The sequence below is a fragment of the Mustela nigripes genome, chromosome 3 (assembly GCF_022355385.1).
Source record: "Mustela nigripes isolate SB6536 chromosome 3, MUSNIG.SB6536, whole genome shotgun sequence".
Lineage (NCBI taxonomy): Eukaryota > Metazoa > Chordata > Mammalia > Carnivora > Mustelidae > Mustela > Mustela nigripes.
The window spans coordinates 47225575-47235520 of NC_081559.1; the positions used below are offsets into that span (position 1 = coordinate 47225575).

Sequence of the window (9946 nt, forward strand, 5' to 3'; positions counted from 1 at the left end):
TATTGAACAGTGTTTGAGGTGTTTGTGAAGAGAAACGTGCTTATGGTGCACAATGTATTTAAGAGCTCTTCGTTTTGCAATTTTTCTGATCAGTCTTCTTACACATATTTTAAGAAAGGTATAGGAATGTATTTTGCTGATTTTGTGACGATTTGATTGGGGTTGGTATTCGTGGTTAGGAGGAGGTTAGGGTTAGGATTAGGTTAGAGGTCTCCCTGACCTCTGCTGCACAGAGCCCATTCTCCACCAGTAACCAGAGTGATATTTTCAGAACATAAACTTTGGCCTCTCTGTGGTCTGCTCCCTCCTGCCCATCCTCTCCAGCCTTACCTTTCCCACTGTGGCCTGCCCCTATGTGGTCCACCCAGCAGTGTGGCTGTCCCATGTGTGCCTCAAGCTTGATGCCAAGTCTTTATATTTACTGTGCCCTCTGCCAGGATCACTCTTCACTCCCCCTTCTTTATGTCTGGCTTGTTTCCCCATTGGCTGGGCCTCGATTTGCCCCCTAATGAAACTGACTTATGCCTGCTGGTTGTGTATGTGCTTGTACCCTACTTAAATGTAGTGCCCACCTTCTCTGTGTGAATGATTTACTAACCTGCCAGTGACAGAGCAGGCATAGCTTTAGTGTCTGCACAAAAAGTCACTTTCAGAGGGACTCAGCACACACTTACCTGATGATGGGAGAGCTTCTTTCCCTATGGTGGGGAGCAGGTAGTCACCTCAGAGGGAGACCAGCCATGTGAGGTAATTGGACAAGACCCCTAACTTCTTGAGACTGGGGAGATGTAGGCCTGAACCCAGAGGCTTATCCCCTTGGATTCAAGGCTGGGGCCTAAGCAAGCCCCCTCTTCTTCCAGGGGTCCTCTTTCCCCTTCCCTGCCTCCGGGCCGGACATGATCTGGGGAAGTCTGAGGGTGACCCCTCCTAGGAATACCGGTGGTTCACTGAAGACCTTGTTAGCAGGGTCTAAGCCTTAGGCTCCCCTTTGTAAGATGGGACGCTGATGGCCCCCATCTCTGGGAGTCGAAGGTACGGAGGCCCCATGGGCAGACTTGCTCAGGACAGGCTGGGAGAGTGGCTGTTGCTTAAAGCAGCCTAGAGCCTGCCCCACTGAAGAAGGTGCACACGTTCACAGCCCCCAGCTCTGGGGTCCTGCTGCCAGCCTCTGGCAGTGACCCTCCTCACACCCTGACCCATGTCCCTGTAGCTACATGGTCTTCCTGGAGCTGTTCCTGCAGACGGCAGAGAAGCTGTTCATGATGGGACACAGACTCACCTACTGCATCTTCACAGACCAACTGGCTGCCAGGCCCATGTGCCCCTCTGGGAGGGCTGGAGGGTGGTGATCCTCATGGTGGACACAGGACTACCTACTACACTTTCACTGACCAGCTGGCTGCCAGTCCCCATGTACCCCTCTAGGAGGGCTGGAGGGTGGTTGTCCTTCTGGTGGGACACAAGGTCTCCTACTATGTCTTCACAGACTAGCCACCTGCTGGGCCCCATGTAGCTTTCCATGTACCTCTGGGAGGGCCAGAAGTGGTTGCCCCTGAGATCCTCAGTGCCCCACACTGGCAGGATGTATCCATGCAACACATGGCAATGGTCAGCTGCTTTTGCAAGCAATACTTCCTCTGCGAGGTGGACAACTTGGTATGCGGAGATAGATCTGAAGTTCCATGACCACATGGGTATGGAAATCCTGTACCCCTCTTTGACACCCTGTACCCAAGTTTCTACCAGGTGGCTTGTGAGGACTTCAGCTACAAGTGCTAACCGCAGTCCCAGGCCCTCACCCCCAGGAATCAGGGCAACATTTACTACATGGGGGCCTTTTTGGGGGTATTAGTGGTGAAGGTTCACTGACTGACCCTGGCCTGTCACCATGCAATGGGGGTTGACCTGGCCAATGGGATGGAGGCCGTGTGGCACAATGAGAGCCATCTGAACAGGTACGTGCTGGACCACAACCTTGCCAAGATGTTATTACTAGAGGACCTGTGGGACCTGCAGGGGCTGGGCTACCCACAACCCCCACCCCACCCCTGTCATGAAGAAGCTGAGATTTGTGGCTATGCCCAAGAATCACCAGGACACCAGGAACATGTGAGGGACTGCCCTGTTTCCATGAGGGTGTGCTACCAGTGGAGCCATCAGAGCAGGTTCCTTCTTCTGTCCTCTTGAGGAGACTGTAAAGCCCTGATGTCCAGGGCCCCCAGCCACACCCACACACAGGAGGCCTGACTGGGGGCACAAGGTACTCTTTCTGTGGTCCCTACATTTTGATAACTTCTGGGTCATTTGCAGCTGTGAAAGGCTCCAGTTTTATGTCAGCTGTTTTTCTGTGTCAATGCTGAGCAATCATCTTTAAAAAGAACAGTTGAGGAAAAAGTTTATCTCCCTGTTTCTAAATAGACAAAGCTTGGTGAGGCTGGGATGGGCCCTGACTCGGTCTTCCCTCCCAATCCCTGCACCTCACTGCCGCCATGGGCCTTTAGGGTCAGGAGTGTGCTGAGCCACCTGTCAGACCCCCAGTCCCCTGACTGCCAGAGGCCTTGGCTGTGGCCGCTAGCTCGGCTTCCAGGGGCATGGAGCCCTCTGGGTCATATACAGTTCCTGCTTTGGTTTTAATATGGCTATTTCTGTGCTGGTGTTTGTGAGATGTGAGCACTGGCTCCGTCTGGATGCGCATCCTGCTGGGATTCCTCAGTGACCACTGGTGGGTTTGCACTTGTGACCTCATCTGCCTGCACTGTGTCTTAGCAAGCATTCACTGAATGCCTGCTGTGAGCTCAGTCACCCATCAAGAGGCAGAATATGAGAGAGAGAACTAAGATACAGGATCCCTGCTCCAGGGCCCTCTCCGGCCTCACAATGTCCCTGACCTCTTGACTCTACTTTCCGATTGTGGTATACTAGACATACAACTGGTACTTTGAAGCAAGTTGAAGTGTAAATTCAATGGCAGTAAATTCACTTTTCTGTACCTGTTACCTCCATCCATCACCACAACCTCTTCATCATCCCAAACTGAACTTCTACCCATGAGACCCTAAACCCTCATTCTCCCCAGTCCTGGCACCCAGCAGCTCCTTCCACCTCTGTGAATCAGAGTGTTCTCTGTCCCTCACAAGTGGGGTCCTCCAGTATTAGTTCTTTAGGAACTGGCTTATTTCACATAGCACAGTGGCCTTAAGGTATGTCCCCATGAGCCTGTAACTGACCCACTTTTCCCCCCAAAGGATTGGCTCACTGTTCTCCTGTCTAAGCTGAGCCTCCTTGGTCCCCTCTGCCCCTCTCATCTTCCTCCTCAGCCTGAAGATGATCCCAACCACTCTGCAGCTTTGAAGACCTGTTCAGTTCCAGATGCCAGGAACATACCCCGGGGGTGTTGGGCCTCACCTACCCCATCTGTCCGTGTCAAGTGCCTGGACCCCCCACCAGCTAGCCACCCACTCCTCCCACAAGTGTCCCCATCTCAGGTGAGGAAAATGCCAAGTCCCTATCCTTGGAGTCCTTGTGACTTCTTACTTGTTACCAAATCAGTACTTGTTACCAGTAGTGAGGTGGCTACTGCAGAGCATTCAATGACCAAAGCATTTAAAGGCATATGTGAGTCTCTGCTGCCTATGGCAATGGATACCAGTTAAGGCAAATAGAAACCAAGCAGAATCACTGGAAGAAAGGCTGAGTGATGAGGAACTTTAGGGAAGAAGGGCCTGGAAGATCTGACTGTCCCTACCTGACCTTCAGATGCTCCTCAATTACTCCTGTGCTTCTGGTGTCTTCCTGGAATCTTAACCTGGCTGTTTTCAGACAGCTCATCCAGTGGTACCCTCACATTCTGGGAGGGGGAATTGCTTGAATCCTTGGTGTGTCCTGCTGCCCCACCTGGTTTGCTTTTTGAAGGCACATCGTATGGGCCGTCTGAGGACCCAAGACTGTGGGTCTGTGACCTGTAGGGATTCTGAGCAGAGCTGGTGGGATGGAAGGGCTGCAAGGCACAGAGGCAGGTTTCCAGAAAGCTGTCTGCGGTCCCTGGCATCCTACCATTTTTGGATCAGAACCCTGAGATCCCTAAAATGCCAGCAATGTTACAGCATTTGCAAGAAAAACACATGTCTCTGTGCACCCAACAACCACCTAAGCTATTGGTCCTTTCTTGTCACTTGAGCTAAGCACAAAAGATTGGGAGTAGGGGCTTGAGGGGAGGTTCTGGGCCAGACTTTGTATTTGGGAGACAAAGGCCATCTATACAAGCTAGTGCTGAGCCTGAGGAGGGGGCCTATGTGGAGACCCCAGCTGCAGACACTACTGTCCCCTGATGCCCCCTCAGCTTGCTCCAGTGCACCTGCTGCTGGGGGAGTGCCTGCCCTCTCCTCTCTGTGGAGGGCCTCTCCTGCACTAGCTGTGCCTCTCCCCTGCCAGTCACTACCAGCCCTGGAAGGGTGGATACGCTGACAGTCTCCAGCCCTGGGGACAAAGCTGGTGCAGCTGGAATGTGGTCTCCCAGCAGGCTTGAGCATAAGACCCAGTGCTCACTCTCCTCCTGTGGGCTCGCTGTGCCATGTCCTCCCTCAGTCTTTCTGGGCCCAAGTCCTCCTCTGCTCAAGGACCATCCTTGGCCCAGGTTCCACATGCCGGGACTGGGAGCAGGTCATCTGGACCTTCTGGACTTGCGCTTCCATGCCTATGACATGGGCACAGACTTGTCTGAGGAGACCCAGTGCAGGAAGATGCAGGCCACTGCAAGGGAGATGCCTTGTGACCCCAGAGGGAGCACACAGACCTTGCACAAAGCACTGGGCTTACAGCACCCAGCACAGGATGCAGGCACCAGGCCAAGGGACATGGAGTGTCCGGGGTGGGGGAAGAGGGAGGCCATGGCGGGTGTGAAGGAGGCCACAGAAGGATCCCAGAAGAGGCAGGAGACAAGGAAGATGATAGGACAGAACTTCCTGAGAAGGTGGATGAAAGAGTTAGAGACCCTTGGGAAAACTCAGAGGCCCTTGATGTTGGCTGAAATGCTATCATTTAGTCAGAAAAGTTGCGTCACAAAGCTCCAGTCAACACTGGATGATTTACTCTTTGTTGGTACTAGGAACCAGTGCGTATGGGCCATTAGAACACACATTGCATGAGTGCACCTGGGTGGCTCAGTGGGTTAAGCCTCTGCCTTCAGCTCAGGTCATGATCTCAGGGTCCTGGGATTGAGCCCTGCATCAGGCTGTCCGTTCAGCAGGAAGTCTTCTTCCACGCCACGCCCCTCCTGCCCCCGCCCCCCGCCTGCCTCTCTGCCTGCTTATGAGTTCTGTCTATCAAGTAAATAAATAAAATCTTAAAAAAAATAAAAAGAACACATATTGCATGAAGTCTAGGATATACTTACTCTTTCTGACTTTTCAGGACTAGGTGTTTGTAGAGAAAGTGCTAAGCATGGGTCTCTCCATTCTTTTCTTTGTGCAACTGGCCTGTGTTTTCAGGAGCAGATCCCAGAGCTCATCATCACTGCTAGCCCTGAGGACTACCCCACTGTTACCTCCCACAGTGGACATGACCGCACAGGTTGGAGGGTGTTCACGGATGAAGCCCCAGTGCTCAGTACAGAGCAGGGACCCCAGATACTCTGCTGGATGAGGGAGGGCATGAGGGAGGATGGGAGGGAAGGAGGATGGGAGAGAGGGAGAGGAGAGAGGGGGGAGGGAAGGGAGGATGGGAGAGAAGGATGCTGGGAGGGGAATGGGGAGGAAGGGAGGATGAGAGTGAGGGAGGGGGAGGGAGGAAAGGCCGAAGGAGGGGAGGGAGGGTGGGAGGGAGGATGAGCGGGGAGGATAGGAGGGAGCTAGTGAGGGGAAGGAAAGAGGGGGATGGGAGGGAGGGAGGAGGATGGAGCTGGGGAGGGGAGGGAGGGGTCGAGGGGAAGCGGTGGGGAGGAAGGGAGTGAAGCCACAGAAGCTGGTCCATACATCAGGAGCCATTATTTGGGGTGAGGTCCAAGGACATCACAGCCCAGGCCCTGGATGGTGGCTCAGGGCATGTCCAGCTGTCCTCCCAGTGCTGACCTTCCTTCTCCTTGGCCCTCTGTCACCCTGGATCCTTTTGACCTCCCCCTCAAACAATTCTGAGTGTTCCTAGGAGCAGGGTGGCAAATTGGGTTTCAGGAAGGGCATCCCAGATCCTGTGCGCCAGACGACATTGTGATAGCCACAGGACATTCTATCATGAGGACTGGGACTATGGATCCCACCCATCTCCTTGGGCATTAATGTTCCATTTTCTGCTCTCTCCACCACCACCGCTATGCTGAACACTCCCGAAAATACATCTGTGAAAAACTGAGCCAGAGTTTCCGGGGGTGTGTCTGAGGACTTGCACTGCTAGGTGACGGGTGTTCCTGCAGTCTGGGTTGGGTGCTGCTCACTGTTCTCCCTTCTCTCCAGGGGACCTGCAGGGAACTTCTGCTTCTGTATGTTCTTCCCAGGGCTGCTGGTCCCCAGACCAGATACCTGCCAGTGTGAGGGTGCCTCCATAGGGTTTCCAGATTCCTTCTCCAGGAGTTCCTGCATCTCTGACACATACTCTCTGCGTGCCTATCCTTCCCCTTGGACTTGCATGAATTTGGTCTCTGTCCCTGTGGAACCTGGTGACTTGGAGCATGGTTTGGAGCAGAACCATGGGAAACCTTTCTCAGGCCTTGGGTTGTGAGCAATGTTTTTGCCCGTTGTGGTGTGTCTTCCAGCTTTCTGCATTTCCCTGGTTTCTTTGAGGGCCACAGGAGGAACCAACTGTGTCCTGTATGGGGTCAGGCTCTGGGGACAGGTCCTCTGTCCCAGAGGACCAGGGGTCTAGCCCCGAGATTGTGCCCATAATTCCTAAAGGGGCCTCTATGATACATCTCACCTTTAATTCATCAGACATTTCAATATCAAATAAGGGAAATTCTATGTCAAATAAACACAGAAAAAAATGAGTGCCCTTTGAAAATAGGTGTGCAGACACAAAGGCACCTATTGTGTGATTCCACATACAGAAACATCCAGAACAGGTAAAAGAACACAGAGAGAAAGCAGTGTAGGGGGTTTTCTCCTGTTTTCAATCTCTGTCTCTATTTCTGTCTCTGTCTCTGTCTGTGTGTCTCCCAGGAGCAGGATCTGTGGGCTCTGGGGGTGATGTGAGAAACCTCAGAAGTCTCCCTTGTTCCCATTTCCCTCTCCTGTCCTGGGTGCTTTGTTCTCTTCTAAGGCCTCCCACTCTGGCCAGAGCACTGACTCAGGAACCTCTTCCAAATGGGGACCCTGAGGCTGCAACAAGGAGGGTCCTGACCATGGTCCCCAGACCAGTGGTCCAGTGCTCTGCCATATTCTGCATACCTAGGTCCTGAGCCCCCCAAGTTCTCAAACTGTCCTCTGTGAAGAAGGACCTCAAGGGAGTACAAAACATTTTCCTAGGACTGGGAGCACAATGGGGCAGGGATGGAAATACAAGGCCAACAGTCTCTTCTACAAGCCCATGGGACCCTAGGGACACTCTGTCTCTACAGCCTAATTGACAGAAGAGTAAGCTGAAGCTTTTTGTGCTTTAACTCTGTCTGTTCTTAGAGGGGGTATCTCTTCCTACTTCTAGGAAGAAGGGTGGTGATATACACTGGACCCCAGACCCTGTCCTCTCCAGTGCCCTGGCAACACCCTTGGGCCCCTTGGGGAAACCCTGACCATTAGCCTGGTTGTCTCTCCTCCCCGTGCTATGGATCTGGGTTCTTGCCAGGAGTGCTGATGCCCCTGCCCATGGCCCAGCTGTCTCTGACCTCTTTCTTCTTTCCCCCTTGTCACCCACCTCGCTCCCAGGGTGTCCACCCCTTCTGACCCTGAGCTGGATGTGTGTGTGTGTGTGTGTGTGTGTGTGTGCTCACGTGCGCATGTACACATACCTCTACCTGTCTGGGGATGCCCAAGGTCATGTCCCCACATGGTATGGTGTGGGTAGCTATCCCCAAAGATCTGAGAAGCTCTCATTCCCAAAGTGAACCTCATGGGAGGGTTGGGTTTGGCCTAGGACTGGAGAGCAGCCCTGCTCCTGGGACTCTATACTCCTCATTTGTCCTGGACCAGTCCCTGACTCTCTTGATCCAAGGTTCCCAACTGTACCTGAGGGTTGGACATGGAAATGCTTGAAATTGGCCACTCCTCCAGGGGTAGGTGGAGGACAGGTGCATCAGGCACACAGGCTTCCCTTCTGAGAGGACGCACAGGAGACATGCACACAGCACCTGTACCATGACCCAGCCTTGTGGGGGTTGTGTACAAGTCCCATGGCTCTGTACCTGACCGGTCACCCAGGTTCCCTCACCACTGTCAAGTGCTCTGTGGCCCCAAAGTCTACTGAGCCCCAAAACCATGCCCATCCCAGGCAGCAAGGCTCAGGGTACAAGGCCAGGTGGGTTAGACATCTGTGGATGTGAAGGTCAGCCCCAACGAGATGGGGGGTACGCCCTCCCAGGGTCCAGCTAAGTGTAGGGCTGGGCCAGAGGATCTGGAGACATCAGTGGAGGCTGACTCAGGGCAAGGAGATCAGTCTTCCCCTTCCCCTTCACCTCTCCTCTCCTTCTGCTTTTTCTTCCTGGTAGGACCCTGGGACAGATCCAGCCTGTCCCTAGATGCAGCTCTGGCTGGAGTCAGGGGTATGGGAAGGAGGGTGGAGGAGGAGGGGCCCACCACCAGGATGCCCAAATGTTAGGGTATTGTTACCATAATGAGGGATCCCGTGGGCATTCAGGGATTTCAGCTCTTTAGATGGGAGCTATGGCTCAAGGACTCAGCCCTTGCCCCATCCTTCACTCTCCATGAAGCCCTGCATCTCCCCCAATCCAGTCCTTTTCTGTAGCCAGTCCCCCCTCCAGCCTCAGGAAATCCAGCTGCTCCAGAGGGTGCAAACTCATTACAAGCTGGAGCCGAACCAACCCTATGGTACCTGGTTTCAGGTCCTGGAGCCCCACAGTGAGGAGAGGTGATGCAGAGCAGGAGCAGGGAGAAGGCAGAGTGGACTCTCCCTGGGGGCCATGGCTCCCTGTTCAGCACAGACCCTGTTGTGTGCTGGGCCCTAGGGCACCCAGACTCCCAGGCAGGCTCCGGGAGCCTGGCTTCTGCTAGTTCAGATGTGTCACTCTGACCTGTAGCTATAGACTGTCCCACCAGCTGGACACTCTCTCCTAGTTGACCAGCAACACCCTCAGGGCCAAGAAGAACAGGCCACCATCAAACTCAGGGGCCCATTTGTGGCTGGGCAAGCAGGGTAGGACTCACTCTGGGCTCAGGGAGTCTCTGGCTGGGCTAATGGGGGCTCGGGAGGGCTGGCCTCCCAGCTACTCTGCTGACCAGCCCTGTGACTGGAGCCATTTGCCGCCTCTGTCTGGGCCTCACTCTGCCTCTGTGCAATGTGATGATCCTGAATGATCACTCTCACGTCAGGAACGTGTGGGATGCTGGTGATTGACCTATGCTGGACACAGAGCCTGGACTGCAGAGTGCAGTGGAGGATGATGAGAGGTGTCAACAGTGAGCACCCCTTCCCCCAAAAGCAATCCTGGCAGCTGCCAGCCCCCTGGGAGACCACACTCCTGACACCAGGTCCCTGTGTGTGTGTCTTCCTCAGCAATGGGACACAGTGGGAACCCAGGACACAGGGCCAGCTCCTCCCTCTGAGGGCAGGAGAGCAAGGAAGACTTTCCCTGGGGTCCCCCAAAGCCACATAAGATTGGAGGTGGCTGCCCCCAAATAATACATTGAAATTTTCCTGTTAGAACCTGAGTGTTGGGGATTGATTCTATCACCGCTGAGCTGATGAAACACACGTGCTCTTCATTACTCCTGAAATAAAGAGCTTTCAGGGTCCCAGGCATCCTGGACCTGGGGAAGATAGAGGGGCCAGCCCTCGCCCTTGCTCCTGA

At 54.0% G+C, this 9946-nt stretch overlaps 1 pseudogene; it reads left to right on the forward strand.

Annotated features, from left to right (window-relative positions):
• The first annotated feature begins 1006 nt into the window (after positions 1-1006).
• On the forward strand, positions 1007-2113 carry LOC132014458 (histo-blood group ABO system transferase 2-like; annotated as a pseudogene).
• Positions 2114-9946: the final 7833 nt, after the last annotated feature.